Source organism: Anguilla rostrata, chromosome 5, assembly GCF_018555375.3.
Source record: "Anguilla rostrata isolate EN2019 chromosome 5, ASM1855537v3, whole genome shotgun sequence".
NCBI classification, from domain to species: domain Eukaryota; kingdom Metazoa; phylum Chordata; class Actinopteri; order Anguilliformes; family Anguillidae; genus Anguilla; species Anguilla rostrata.
The window spans coordinates 61,965,341-61,980,748 of record NC_057937.1 but is presented as its reverse complement, the minus strand read 5'-3'; the positions used below and the strand labels follow the sequence as shown (position 1 = coordinate 61,980,748).

Below are 15,408 nucleotides of genomic sequence, written 5' to 3'. Positions count from 1 at the left end.
GCAGTGCGCTCTGGCCGTGGTGTAAAAGTGCTGCTTTATTTTTCACAAACTCCTGCTCCGCTGCAGAGTAACTCTCTTGTTTTTAGCACCTTGGCTTCTGAACAGCCAGAAAACTGGTCCAATAGAAAGGCAGGATCTCTGAACAAGAGAAGCAGTCTTCTACGCGTTCTCATGAAGCTCATAAATACACACGTTAAAACGATCAGACTCTGAACACTAAACGTTTTTTTAACTGTATTGGGGTTTTTGGGGTTGTGATGTCACTTCCTGAGGTCAGACGCTCTCTTCTCCTGCTTGGAAGAGCCGTGATTGGCGAGCGGAGGGGGAGCACGCTGCTCCTCCTGTGGGAAACGCGCCTGTGTGATCTGGGATCGGGGGGGGGGGGGGGGGGGGGGGGCGGAGGCGGGGTGGTATCCGGCTGGGCTCCCCAGACTGACCTGTCGGGCTCCTGCAGACTGACCTGTCGGGCTGGGTGCAGACTGACCTGTCGGGCTGGGTGCAGACTGACCTGTCGGGCTCCTGCAGACTGACCTGTCGGGCTCCTGCAGACTGACCTGTCTGGCTCGGTGCAGACTGACCTGTCGGGCTCCTGCAGACTGACCTGTCGGGCTGGTGCAGGCTGACCTGTCGGGCTTGGTGCAGACTGACCTGTCGGGCTCGGTGCAGACTGACCTGTCGGGCTCCTGCAGACTGACCTGTCGGGCTGGGTGCAGACTGACCTGTCGGGCTCGGTGCAGACTGACCTGTCGGGCTCCTGCAGACTGACCTGTCGAGCTCGGTGCAGACTAACCTGTCGGGCTGGGTGCAGACTGACCTGTCGGGCTGGGTGCAGACTGACCTGTCGGGCTCCTGCAGACTGACCCGTCGGGCTCCTGCAGACTGACCTGTCGGGCTGGGTGCAGACTGACCTGTCGGGCTCCTGCAGACTGGCCTGTCTGGCTCCTGCAGACTGACCTGTCGGGCTCGGTGCAGACTGACCTGTCGGGCTCCTGCAGACTGACCTGTCGGGCTCCTGCAGACTGACCTGTCGGGCTGGGTGCAGACTGACCTGTCGGGCTCCAGCAGACTGACCTGTCGGGCTCGGTGCAGACTGACCTGTCGGGCTCCTGCAGACTGGTCTGTCTGGCTCCTGCAGACTGACCTGTCGGGCTCCTGCAGACTGACCTGTCGGGCTCGGTGCAGACTGACCTGTCGGGCTCCTGCAGACGGTGCAGACTGGCCTGTCGGGCTCGGTGCAGACTGACCTGTCGGGCTCGGTGCAGACTGACCTGTCGGGCTCGGTGCAGACTGACCTGTCGGGCTGGGTGCAGACTGACCTGTCGCGCTCCTGCAGACTGACCTGTCGGGCTCCTGCAGACTGACCTGTCGGGCTGGGTGCAGACTGACCTGTCGGGCTCCTGCAGACTGGCCTGTCTGGCTCCTGCAGACTGACCTGTCGGGCTCGGTGCAGACTGACCTGTCTGACTCCTGCAGACTGACCTGTCGGGCTCGGTGCAGACTGACCTGTCGGGCTCCTGCAGACTGACCTGTCGGGCTGGGTGCAGACTGACCTGTCGGGCTCGGTGCAGACTGACCTGTCGGGCTCCTGCAGACTGACCTGTCGGGCTCGGTGCAGACTGACCTGTCGGGCTCCTGCAGACTGGCCTGTCTGGCTCCTGCAGACTGACCTGTCGGGCTCCTGCAGACTGACCTGTCTGGCTCCTGCAGACTGACCTGTCGGGCTCGGTGCAGACTGACCTGTCGGGCTCCTGCAGACTGACCTGTCGGGCTCCTGCAGACTGGCCTGTCTGGCTCCTGCAGACTGACCTGTCGGGCTCCTGCAGACTGACCTGTCGGGCTCCTGCAGACTGGCCTGTCTGGCTCCTGCAGACTGACCTGTCGGGCTCCTGCAGACTGACCTGTCTGACTCCTGCAGACTGACCTGTCGGGCTCGGTGCAGACTGACCTGTCGGGCTCCTGCAGACTGACCTGTCGGGCTCCTGCAGACTGACCTGTCGGGCTGGGTGCAGACTGACCTGTCGGGCTCCTGCAGACTGACCTGTCGGGCTGGGTGCAGACTGACCTGTCGGGCTCCTGCAGACTGGCCTGTCTGGCTCCTGCAGACTGACCTGTCGGGCTCGGTGCAGACTGGCCTGTCGGGCTCGGTGCAGACTGGCCTGTCGGGCTCGGTGCAGACTGGCCTGTTGGGCTCGGTGCAGACTGACCTGTCGGGCTCGGTGCAGACTGGCCCGTCGGGCTCGGTGCAGACTGACCTGTTGGGCTCAGTGCAGTGTCGTGTACATGAGAGGAACGGATGTGCGCTCTTGGCAGGAGCAGACGCAGAGGTGGTTTGTGGGATAGACGCGAGCTCTGTGGAATACCCTCAGAACCCGGACCAGAGAGGGGCGTGTGTGAACCCAGCAACGTCAGCTTAGAGCCTGTGAACCTGTCTGCCACCTGAGGCCTGCAAATACACACACACACACGCACGCACACTCACTCACACACACTCACTCACTCACACACACACTCACACACACTCACTTACACTCACGTACACACACACGCACTCACACTCACTAACACACACTCACTCACTCACTCACACTCACTCACACACACACACACACGCACACACACTTACTCACTCACACACACACACACGCACACACACTCACACTCACTCACTCACACACGCACACACTCACTCACACACTCACACACACTCACGTACACACTCACACTCACACACACTCACACACACACACACACACTCACTCACTCACTCACTCACACACACACACACACTTACTCACTCACTCACACACACACACACGCACACACAATCACACACTCACTCACTCACACTCACACACGCACACACACTCACTCACTCACACTCACACACGCACACACACTCACGTACACACTCACACTCACTCACACTCGCACACACACACTCACACACACACACACTCACACACACTCTCACTCACTCACACACACACACACACGCACACACACTCACACGCACTCGCACGCACGCTCACACACACACACTCACGCACTCACACACACACACTGACAAATGCACACACACTAACACACACACTCACTCACACACACAGACACACACACTCACACACACTCACACTCTCTCACACACACAGAAACACACACACACACACTCTCACACACTCTCTCTCACACACACACACACTCACACTCAGTCTGTTCCAAAAGCGCATGTGTCGCAAGCTCCAACGCATGCACTTCCATAACTGCAGCGCGTTTTACCATCAAGCTGTTTTAACAATGACCTTTTTTCATTTCTTTTTTTCCACTAACATTTCTTTTATTCGCAGGTCAGTTAACGCTTACAATACTAATGTGATTGCATGCTACACAAAATACATACATATGCTTTCATGTGCCTTGTTTGACTGGATTTTGTAACGGTTCGTAGTCAGTGTGATGTAATATATTTAAATGTTGACACTGTGCTGTAAAACTTTAAGCCACTGAGAGGGGATGGCTGTGTACTTTAACCCTGCAGTAGAGTTTTTCTTTTTTGGTTTTGTTTTATTTATTTGTTTTTTTATTGCATGCATGGTTTTTTGTGTAGACATGGTAAGTAAGGTGCAGCCTTGCCTGGGCCGTGTCTGACCGCTAGGTTTTGATTGACAGCTGAGGATATGTGACTGGACGAGGCCTCAGGGCAGCAGAGAGGCTTACCCCCGGCACTCTGAGGATTCTGGGGGAATTGCTTGGCAAAGGTAACCTTTTCATTACTTCCAACAAAAAAATAAATTTTCTAAAAAAAAAAAAAAGTTATTTCTTAAAAATTTAAGGAAATAAATATTAATCTCTCAGTGTCACATTGTGAATCTGCTTTTGGCCAAGTGTTTATTATGAGGATGAGGTACGGGAGTCAGTTCCACAAGAGATGTGCTACTTTTAGAGAGCTGGGAGAAGGGGATTGTGGGATGTGTGTTTTTGAACTGGCTGGGATTCAATCAACAAATCAACATTTGTCCTTAACTGTGACAAACCACTGAAAGCTAGTATTTATTTATTTATTTATTTATTGTGACATAGTGATGAAAAAGCATGACGCGTGTGTTTAGGACAGATGTTGATTGAATGTCAGACAGTGAGGGTCATATCTGATCCCTCTAACTATCTTTTTGGCGGTCATCTTTCGGGCCATGTGTTTTTTTTATTTTTGTGAACGTTATTTTCAAAGCTTAGGTATGGTTCCGTTGTAGAACGCTTCTGGCAGTGGCCGACCGAGTGAATAGGGATCTCGTGTGTCGTCGCTCCGCCCATTGGAAAGATGTCTGGTTTTCGCGCAACGCGTCCCCATGGCGACCGCTACGCAGATCCAATGGAATCTCTCCGTCAGCGCGTCACATGACGATAACACGTGCTGTTTGCTGTCGTAGCTGAAGAGCACACCTATCCCGTCAGAGCTCGAAGGCTCGGTGTCCCGTGTGTAAACACACTAATGGACGATGCAAATCAGAGAGAGGGAACATCTGGAGATACGTCAGTCATCCTAAAAAAAGAAGCATTTTAGGCTGCAGATTTGTGGTCGTTTTTTTCATGTTTGTTTTTGTTTTCGGTGTTTCTGATTTCTCCGAGCCAAACCGCTAGATGAATTTGGCGAGGCTAGCTTTAAACAGCTGTGATTGGCTCATGCCTGTCGCCCCCGGCAGCTGTCCGTCCTGGCGGCGGGTGCAGCCAATCAGCCTGCAGGTGTGTGGGCACTGCTTCAGACACCTGGGCTGATGGGGCTTACGCCACCTCTCTCTCCTCTTTCTCACCTTCTGTTTCTCTGTCCTCTCCTCCTCTCTTTCTCTATTTCTCTCATTCCCTCCTTTCTCTCCTCTCCCTCCTTCTGTTTCTCTGTCCTCTCCTCCTCTCTTTCTCTATTTCTCTCATTCCCTCCTTTCTCTCCTCTCCCCCCTTCTGTTTCTGTCCTCTCCTCTGCTCTTCCTCTTTTTCTCTCATTTCCTCTCTCCTTTCTCTCCTCTACTTCTCCCCTTCTGTCTCTTTCCTGTCCTCATCTCTTTCTCTTTCTCCCATTCTCTCACTCCTTCCTCTTCTCTCCTCTTGTTTTTCTCTTTTTCCCATGTACACACACACTGTGCCCTTTCTCGCTTGCTCTCCCTCTCTCTCTTTCTATTCCTCCTCCCCCTCTTTCCTTCTCCTCTTCTTGCTGTCATTCCCTCCCTCTGTCCTATGTGAGTTGTTATGTTTAACGTCAGCCCGGTGTAAACTAAGAGTATGGTCTGGGATGTGTTGTGAAAACATCATCCAAGGAAGAACATACATAAAACATCTGTTTGAGCTTCGTCATGCTCAGCCAATCAGAATTCCTGTTTGAGCTTCTTCATGCTTGGCCAATCAGCTCTCCTGTTTGAGCTTCTTCATGCTCAGCCAATCTGCTCTCCAGCACAGGGCTGCTGGAGGAGCTGAGATTGGTTACCGTTGGAGATTGTCGCCATGGTCACCAGCTCTCTAGAATTTGGTTGGTTATTTATGTTTAAGCAAAACTACATCCTTAGCTGTTACAGTACAGAAAATCAGTTTTCATGGCTATTAGGGAATATAGTAAGGAATGCTGTTAACATTAAAAATCCACACACAGACATACACACACACACACAGACACGCTCACACACACAGGCACACTCACACACGCTCTCACACACACGCTCTCACACACACAGCCTCCAGCCAGGATCTATGGACCAACATCTGTTAAGGGCTTTGAAGAAACAGAGGGAGCATATTTGTAAAGGTCACTCAGAAAGCCTGCTTAGCCAGGACGGGATAGGGGGGATATGAATTTGAGGGATTTTCATGGGCCTCTGCTAGAGGAGGCCTCCTGTGTGGAGCCAACCGGCAGACAGACTGCCAGCCGGAGCCCAATTTAGCTGCTAATTAAAAAACAGAAATATTCTCGGCTGCGATGTACCCCGTTAAGATCCCGTTTGTCTTGTGCCACCGGTGATGAGCACACACACCCGATCAGCGGGAGGAGGGCTGCTTCCTTTCAGGAGCACAGACACACACACGCACACACGCACACGCACGCACACACACGAACACACACGCGCACACGCACACACACATGCACACACATGCAAACGCACACACTCGCGTACACACGCACAGAGTGGAAAACCTGGAAACCTGGTTTTGCGATTACCTGTCAATAAATACCGATATTTCAGCCCAAGTCTGGAGGAGTTTCCTCTTATAAATTCTGCTGCAGCATATGGATTTTATGTCTCGATCGTTTTTGAACGTATAAAATATTTTTATGTTCAGTGAATCCCGTTCTGGGTCACATCAGGTGCTGCTCTGCGCTCGCTATGTAATGTTTAAGCTTACCCTGACACGAGTAGGTTTGTACGAATTCATTTTATCGTTGATCATGTTCCAGCCTTCTGTAGGGAACTTTCATTATCAGGATGCCTGATAATATCAGTGTGGGTAGTATCTTAAATCAAACCCAGGGCGGCAGTGGGCAGCACTGTTCCCTCACCCCACCACCAGCTCCCCGTGACCCCTGACCAGGACAAGCGGGTAAAGATACTGGATGGATGGATATCGATCCCAGAATCCATATTGTTAATTCCTGCAAAAAAAAAAACCTAAAACCTAATGTAAAATTTTAAAAAAGTTAAGTGGACAATAGTAAATAGTTGTTCATCTCTGTGTATAAGTATTCTCAGGTCTGGGGTGGAACCTCTCTTTTGGAGTTCAGGTCAGGCGTGTGCTGTCGAGCACTGGGCAGGGCGTTCAGTTCTGGAGCACGCTGTACGCTGCCTGACCTTAGCGAAGCCGCTGATGACACATTAAACTCTAATCTCGCCGTATCGTAACACTGCGCAACATGCTGACAAACTGTGAGTTATTGCAGTTTTCAGGTGTTGCGATATTTTAAACATTAAAAAATCTTGCTGTGGAAGATACGGTATTTTTTTTCTTTTTTTAAAAGTCTAAATATTTTCAGCATGTGGCAGTGCTCTCCGGGCCCGTCTAGTGAGGAAACCTGATGAGCAGATTAAATGTTTTATCTCGTATCTGCTGGCTGGTGCTAACGTGATAACGGGCTCATATCTGCTTCAATAAATAAAGCAGAGGATCCGTTGTTCGGTTCTGTTTGCAGGCGTAGAGGCGTGTGGGAGATGTAGATTTTTCACATTAGAGCAGATGGTTCCTTTGAGCGAGATCGCTGCAGTGTGGCGTATTTACGAGGTTTGCTGTGGTTTGGACAGTGTGTGTGTGTGTGTGTGTGTGTGTGTGTGTGTGTGTGTGTGTGTGTGTGTGTGTGTGTGTGTGTGTGTGTGTGTGTGTGTGGTGTGTGTGTGTTTGTGTGTGTGTGCGTGTGTGTGCGTGCGTGTGTCTGTGTGTGCATGTGCGTGCATGTGTGTGTGTGTGTGTCTGTGTGTGTGTGTGCTGTGCGTGTGTGTGTGTGTGTGTGCGCGCTGCGTGTGTGTGTGTGTGTGTGTGTGGTGCGTCTGTGTGTGCGTGTCTCGTGGTGGTGCGTGTGTGTGTGTGTGCGTGTGTGTGTGTGTGTGCGCTGTGCTGTTGTGTGTGTGTGTGTGTGTGTGTGTGTGTGTGTGTGTGTGTCTGTGTGTCTGTGTGTGTGTGCATGTGTCTCCCTGTGTCTGTGTGTGTGTGTGTGTTTGTGCGTGTGTGTGTGTCTGGTTACAGTACTTTCATTTGTGAATGAAATCAACCCTTTCCCCCTCCCTCTCATCTCGTCGAGTGTCTTGTGGGGTCTTCTCCGGACCCCCCAAATTGAATTGCCGCCAGGCTGTACATTGCGCTGTCCTGCAGGAAGTGGGTCAGTAATCCATTAAGATGCCATTAGAAAATCTCATTTGGAACCTAATCCCTAAATTAACCAGGACTGCCTGCTTCAGAGCCTGAAGGGGGGGGGGCAGGTGGGAGGAGGGGGGTGAGTTGGGGGATAGGGGCTGTGGGAAGTAGGGGGTCGAAGGTGGGACTGGGAAAGGGGGGGGGGTAGGCGGGAGTTTTGGAGTTTGAAGTTTGAATCCGTAAGAGTGGGGTGAAGCGAAAGGGAAGAGTTTGTTTTCTCTGAAGTGGCGGTCGTGTCTTGGGCTGTCTGGTAACCCAGGGAAACCAGACATTAGGTAATGCCAGATTGGGCTTGAATTTAAAGGGGGGGGTTACAAAATGGGGGTAACAATGAGACCCCGCTATCAATAACGTGCCTTTCCCACACGGCGAGGCGGGGGGGCCTTTGACTGGAGCGTTTTGGGAAGAGCCTGGGGGGGGGCAGCAGAAGTCACTGTCCGTCCCTGCAGTTCTCATCTGTCTCTGACTGAACTGAACCTGCCCATGATGCACTGCAGGCCAGCAAAGTCTAATCTCTCACTTCCTCTCCGAGGATTTCAGAGTGTGTGTGTGTGCATGTGTGTGAGAATGTGTCTGTGCGAGTGTGTGTATATGTGTGTGGTTGCATATGTGTATGCTTATCTGTGGGAGAGAGAAAGAGTGTGTGTGTGCATGTAAAAAAGAAAAACCTTGATTTTCTTTAACCCCCTTAGTCTTAGCCATGCCCCCTAAAACATAGTTATTGAAGCTGTTTCGCTGGGAGTTTCTGTGGATAAGAGCGAGGCCTGGTCCCCCTCCTCCTCCTGGCTGTTCTGGGCTGGTCCCCCTCCTCCTCCTGGCTGTTCTAGGCTGGTCCCCCTCCTCCTCCTGGCTGTTCTTGGCTGTTCTGGTCGGGTCCCCCTCCTCCTCCTGGCTGTTGTGGGCTGGTCCTCCTCCTCCTCCTGTCTGTTGTGGGCTGGTCCTCCTCCTCCTCCTGTCTGTTGTGGGCTGGTCCCTCCTCCTCCTCCTGGCTGTTCTGGGCTGGTCCCTCCTCCTCCTGGCTGTTGTGGGCTGGTCCCTCCTCCTCCTGGCTGTTCTGGGCTGGTCCCCCTCTCCTCCTGCTGTTGTGGGCTGGTCCCTCCTCCTCCTCCTGGCTGTTGTGGGCTGGTCCCTCCTCCTCCTCCTGGCTGTTGTGGGCTGGTCCCTCCTCCTCCTCCTGGCTGTTGTGGGCTGGTCCCTCCTCCTCCTCCTGGCTGTTGTGGGCTGGTCCCTCCTCCTCCTCCTGGCTGTTGTGGGCTGGTCCCCCTCCTCCTCTCGTTGGGGCTGCCCTCCTCCTCTCTGGCTGTTGTGGGCTGGTCCCTCCTCCTCCTCCTGGCTGTTGTGGGCTGGTCCCTCCTCCTCCTCCTCCTCCTGTCTGTTGTGGGCTGGTCCCTCCTCCTCCTGGCTGTTGTGGGCTGGTCCCTCCTCCTCCTCCTGTCTGTTCTGGGCTGGCCCCTCCTCCTCCTGGCTGGTCTGGGCTGGTCCCCCTCCTCCTCCTGTCTGTTGTGGGCTGGTCCCTCCTCCTCCTGGCTGGTGCTGGCCTCCGCTCCACTGTCTGCTGTGCGGGCCTCCTCTGCTGTGCTCGCTCCCTCCTCGCCTGCAGAAGGTGATTAGTGTAAAATTCGGAGCCGGTAATTAGCAGCATTCATGCCTGCTCTTAGCACCCCTCAACCCCTACCCCCCCTCCCCCCCTCCCCTTTCTCCCCCCAACCAAGTCAGTCTGAGCTGCCCTCTGAAAGAATGAAGTCAGTGTTCCCACGTCTTCACCCCCCGCCACCCAACCCCCACCCCCCCACCGCAAAGTTCCGTTCCGGGGGCACAGGCTTTAGCTGAACCCTTGTCCATCCCCCCAAAAACAAACACCCTCCCCCACACCCATTTAATCCCCCATTTACTGAGGCCTTGCACCTGCAGATAAAAAACAAAAACAAAAAATCGAGAAGAAATTGCGGGGGGGAGGAGAAAAAAAAAGACGAAGAAACCCCCCACATACCCCCCCCCTTTTTTTTTTTAAACAAAGGTGGGCCTGTTGTACCCCAAGGCCATGGCGACGGAGGAGCACGTTAGCACGTTAGCGCTCTAATCCTCAGACAGAGAGCGGCCATTGTGCACCACAGGTATTTAAGAGCACCGGGTTCGCATCTCCCTAATTATTCAACATGTGCGGGTGGGGTTAAGCCCCAACCCCCCCCGCCCCCGCCCCCCATCCCAACATGCAGTCTGTCTGCTCCCACGTATTTCGGCGTGACCCCTTGATTGACAGCCCGGCTGTTGTCTCGTGCCTTGTTGCCGGGCCTTGGGTAACAGGATGAAGAGGTCTACCCCCCCCCCCCCTTCCCCCGTGGATTAAAAAAAATAAAAAAATGGTGGGTGCTTAAAGCGAGATGTCTGGGGTTGGTTCCTCTGATGTCATTCTCCGGGACGGGGGGGGGGGGGGGCGGGCGCACTGGGGATCCCTTTGTCCAGCTCTGAAATCGATGAAAGCAAAAACACAAAAAATTGACACTGTGGATATTTTTTTAAGGCAAAGATGTCACACTGAAGTTAGTGGCACTAGATGTGCAATAAGTCAATGTACTTGGAAAATAAACAGCTGTTTACCATCATATTTCACATGCACTGAACCTTATTAACATAAATACACACTTGTGTATTTGTGTGGGTGTTTTTTTTAATGAAGGGTGGATGTTTCCCATGATGCCTTAGCACCGGTGGGACCTTTGTCCTTTGTCCCAGTTTAACTTTGTGGCGTAAGGTCTTCATCCGTCTGGAGGGGGGGCGGAGCGGGGGGGGGCAGCTAGTGCTTATTTGCGTTCCTTCCTGGAAACGCTTCATCTGAAGACGGTTTGCTTTCACACAGAAAACTGGCAGTAGCGGTTTCTCTAATAGAATCGGTCTGCGCGGGGGTGCTTCGCAGAGCGTGGGCCCATGCGGGAATGTGCAAACAAATCGCTCCTTATTACCGAGCTCGGGACTATAAGCGAAACGGAATTCGATTAGTATGAAACTTGGATCGGTCGCACGATTCCCTTTTTCTCCCTCCTTCACAGATATGCGCGCTCTTTAAACGGAAGACTCCGGGCCTTTTCCGGCAAGGCTGTGCTTTTTATCTGGCGGAATAACGTCGCAAATATGCGATGAAAGTGTACGTTTAAAACTGAAAAGGTCACAAGTTACTTTGAGGAGGCATAACAATCTTTTTTTTAATGGAAAGAAATTCTGAAAAGAAAGTTTGTTTTTAGTATGAAGTGAAGGCTTTCATCAACAGAAAAGAAACTAAAGTCTTTGACTGATTCTCAAGCCAGTAAAACTGTTCCATAACCAGCTCAGCATGTGAAAAACTGCAGTATGGTCGGTTTTTTTAAAGACCTAGATCAGTGGTCTCCAACCCTGGTCCAGGAGAGCTACAGGGTCTGCTGGTTTTTGTTTTCACCTTAAAATCAGCACCCAGTAGAGACCCAAGACACCAGGTGAGTTGAGTTAACTGTGTAATCAACTGCTGTAATTGATTCATGAAGTGCAGAGTCACCATGAAAACCAGCAGACCGTGTAGCTCTCCAGGACCATGGTTGGAGACCACTGACCTAGATGCTTTTTTGTTCATTTCACACACAGACCTCTTGGGGGGGGTCAACTGTTTCTGAGCGTCCAATCAAGCTGTTCACCCTCCAGCAGGGTGGAGCTTAACTCAAGCTCCTTATTACTCAACAGTGCCCCCTCTGGCCAATGCAGTGCCTGTGCACAAAGCTTTTTTACAGGACTTCGCCTCTTTCTGCAGCACACCGGGCCAATCACAGCTGAGGAAACATCTGCCTAACATGCTTGTGATTGGCTTGTATTGGAACTCCTCCTGGTCATGCTGGCCAATCACTGATCATATTCCTGTGTTGACACTTCCCCAGTGCACATTTCACGCCAACATTTGGGGTGAAAAACACTCTTCAGCAGTTTTTTCCCCCTCAAAACTTCCGGGAAACACATGAGCACATATATCAGCTGGGGGACTCTTAGGATTTGTGTTGCTTATAATATAATTTGTTCAAAGCTTTTATTCTCTTACTGCTAAAATGCTGTACAAAAAATACAAATGCATTGTGAAACTGAATTCAGTTGAATGAAAGCTCAGTGCTCCCTATAGCCCCAGATTATTAGTCTAAAAGTATTAATCTTGCGTTTGAGATACTGATCTGTTTCTGAACAACCCAGGTAGAATATCTGTTAATCTTACAGGAGTTGTCATTGCTGCAAGCAACTGCTTACTGACCCAAGTCTATTTTCTCTCTCTCCCCCTCTCTCTCTCTTTCTCTCTCTCTCACTCTCTCTCTGTCTCTCTTCCTCCTCCTCTCTCTTGCTCTTTCTTTTTTTTTTTTGTTTCTTTTTGTGCAGTCCTGGTACCTGGGCGAGCTTAGTTCCATTCCGAGTGGCGAACGGGACCCCGATCCTGCCGCCAAATGTGCAGAACTACAGCATAAACATCATTGGTGAGCCTTACCTGCAGGCGGAGACCAGCAACTGACCCCCCCTCCCCAGGAACACCCCCCCCCCCTCCCAGGAACACCCCCACCTGGAACCCCCCCAGGAAAGCGAGACAACCAGCATGCAGCACTTATACAATCTCCAATGTCCCCCGGAGTCCGACGGGACACTGGCCAAAAACACTGCGGGACCGGGCCCCCCCCCCCCCCCCCCCCCCCGGGGGCCCACCACGCGGTGTTCGTGTGAAGAAGTCTCCCTCTTCAATACTGTGATGTACCCATACTTTAGATGCCTTAATGTTTGCATGAAATGCTAGTTTTCTGTTGGTGTTTTTTTCCTGGTTGTTGGTGGGAGCCGGGCTCTGCTCAGCCTCCCTGCAGGCTCGAGGGGGATGGGACACTCGTGCAGAGACTGTGTGCACGGCCTCCATCTTCCAGCGGACACCAGCCTGCAGACAGAAAGTCTGACAAAGTCAAAACTTTCTCCGCAATACCGTAGGAACAAAAGTGAGAAATCAGATTTCTGTCCTTCAATTTTCCACGCTTCTGTTGGGTTTTTTTTTTTTAAATTTTATTTCAAAATTTTTCATCTCAAGACACTAATCCCAGTTATGCAGTGCTGATATTCAGTTTAAGGTTAAAGTTTAGCATGTACAATTACAGAGTTATGGACTCTTAAAAAAACACAAAATATTTGAAAATGATTCAATCAAAAACCTATGATCATAGGTTAGAAAACATACCCCTTTTTTGTCCTTAAAAAAGAAGGAATAAAAAAAAAAGTTTTTTAAAAAAAGAATTAAAATGCAGAAAATAAAAATGATCTCTGGAGGCAAGTGCAATTAAAATGTTATTACTGAAGGGAAGCTATCAAAGTCCGTCAGCCCTCAGACTCTAAACGGAGGGAGATGTTTTAAGAAAACAAAAAAAAAACATTTTACCATTTTATGTTGCATCTTAAATCTAAAAGGGGTAAAAAAATAAAAAGTAAAGAAAGCGTGTAGACAGGGAGTGCATAAGCTCAGAGAACTGAACGTGAACAAAGCAGCACTTAAACTATCGAAACCTGCCCTCTTTCAGGGTAGATTTTATTTATTATAAAAATAAATACAGGTGAGACACTAACTGTGTATAACTGAGTTTGTGGTTCCATAATCGCAAAAAAAAAGAACAGACATTTGGCCGTTAGCTTATAAAGCTACTGTTTACAAAAAGTTTTTTTTTTTTTTTGTATTTTCTTGAACAGCAAAGCAGGCTGCTCAAGTCAAAAATAAAAAAAGAAGAAACTTCTCAAAAATCTGCACTCGACTCGACGCGTAAGAGAGTGTGGTGCATTTGCATGGTGCTTTGTGAACGCACGTACCTGGGGGGGGGGGCAGGTAATGTTCTGGAAATGTTCTTCAAATGTCGTTTGCGCGGTGTTTGGACAACGTTGACGGAACCTTGCGTGTTCTCCCGGTGGTCCGGTATCATCCCGATGTTGGGAGAGATGATGTTGATCTACGGTCCACGTGGCAGACCCTATGCCTTCACCTCTCCAATCCAGATATTTAACGACTCTTTTCAACAATCTTAATTTGCACGAAGACGCATAGCCCACATCACGTGCCTTGCCTTTAAATATAGAAAACATCACTACACTTGTTTTTTTTTTTGGCTGCATTTATAACCATTTTAAGAATTAACATCTTTGTGATAAAAAAAAAAAAAGTATTTTGTACTCTGGGTGAAATTGTGACATTGTTGATTTTTAACATTTGCTATTTTATCTCACGTTTATAATATGCATATCATGGCTGTGTACAGTTGCCCGTTTAAAGTTTATAATCAACCAGCATTATTTTTCAGTATTTCAGTGGTTTTGGTGGTTTTTCTAATCTGTGTTTTTGTTTGTTTTTTTTTGTGTTTTTTGTTGTCATCTTCCAGTTACTATTTTTGGGTGGGGTTGGGGGGGGGGGGGGTCAGATTTATAAGAATTATGCAATACCACGTTTTGCCTATGTACTTAGTGCTTTTAGCTCTGTTGATTATGATAAGCTAGTATGGAGATAGACACTATTGTATACATTTATTTTGGTGTTTTTGTCGTTATTGTTGTTTTTTGTTCCTTTTTTTTTTGACCAAAGTGGGAGTTGTGTTCTATGCAGTGTGTGACAAGGTCTTTTTTTAACTGTACTGAGTAATGGAGAATTGTGTCCATTCATTCTGTTTCGATTCCTTGGGAGGGGGAATTATTATGATTATTATTATTATTACCTTTTTATCTTTGCAGCACGTCTGTGAAGAATGCACTCTCTTGGTTCTTGGTCCGACTCGGCTGCAAAGTCACTGATCCGTCAAACTGTGACAAACCGGTTCCTGTCCGCTATCCGCTCGCTCGGGGTGGGAGACCACCGTTTCTCGTTTTACACGGGGGCGGGAGGGGGAGGTTCTGACTTGAGCGTGACAATCATGAAAAGCAGAAAAGAAAAAAAAAAAAAAAAACTCGATTTGCTGAAAATTTCTAAAGGCAGGAAAGAAGAAAACTAATAATAATTTCCTGAAAAAATGCTTACGATGCAATACCGGCCGAAAGCTCTGGAAACCGGCTTTTCTGCTGCCGGACTTCCGGTCCCGTTTCCTGCTCGCGTTAAAAACGCGTTGGTGGGCGTGGCCGGGCGTGGCGGTTTTCCACACGGCACGCTGGACGAAACTCCGCCGTTGGTTCTGAAACCGACGTTTAAAAAAAACGGACCTGCCGCTTGTCGCCCTCGGCAAGTCATAAGCGCCGATATGCAAATTGCTTCTTTTTTTTATTTTTTATTTTTTTTGAAGCCGAGGCCTTAACGACCCAAGTGACTTCCTGGCGATCAATCAGCTACAATCAGCTGCATTCTGCTGCAGACGAATCCCCACAAAACACCAGCAAACGAAAAGGGACAGCCGTCCGTCAGTTTACCCTTACCCCTCTGCTTAACAGTGGACCTGCACGGGGCGCAGTGCAGCCGGGTTATCTGCGCAGTGCATCCGGGTTATCTGCGCAGTGCAGCCGGGTTATCTGCGCAGTGCAGCCGGGTTA

At 50.1% G+C, this 15,408-nt stretch overlaps 1 pseudogene; it reads left to right on the top strand.

The window, feature by feature from the left end:
- LOC135255880 (nuclear factor 1 B-type-like) overlaps positions 1-14,875 on the top strand; it is a 116,995-nt pseudogene extending 102,120 nt beyond the window's left edge.
- Positions 14,876-15,408: the final 533 nt, after the last annotated feature.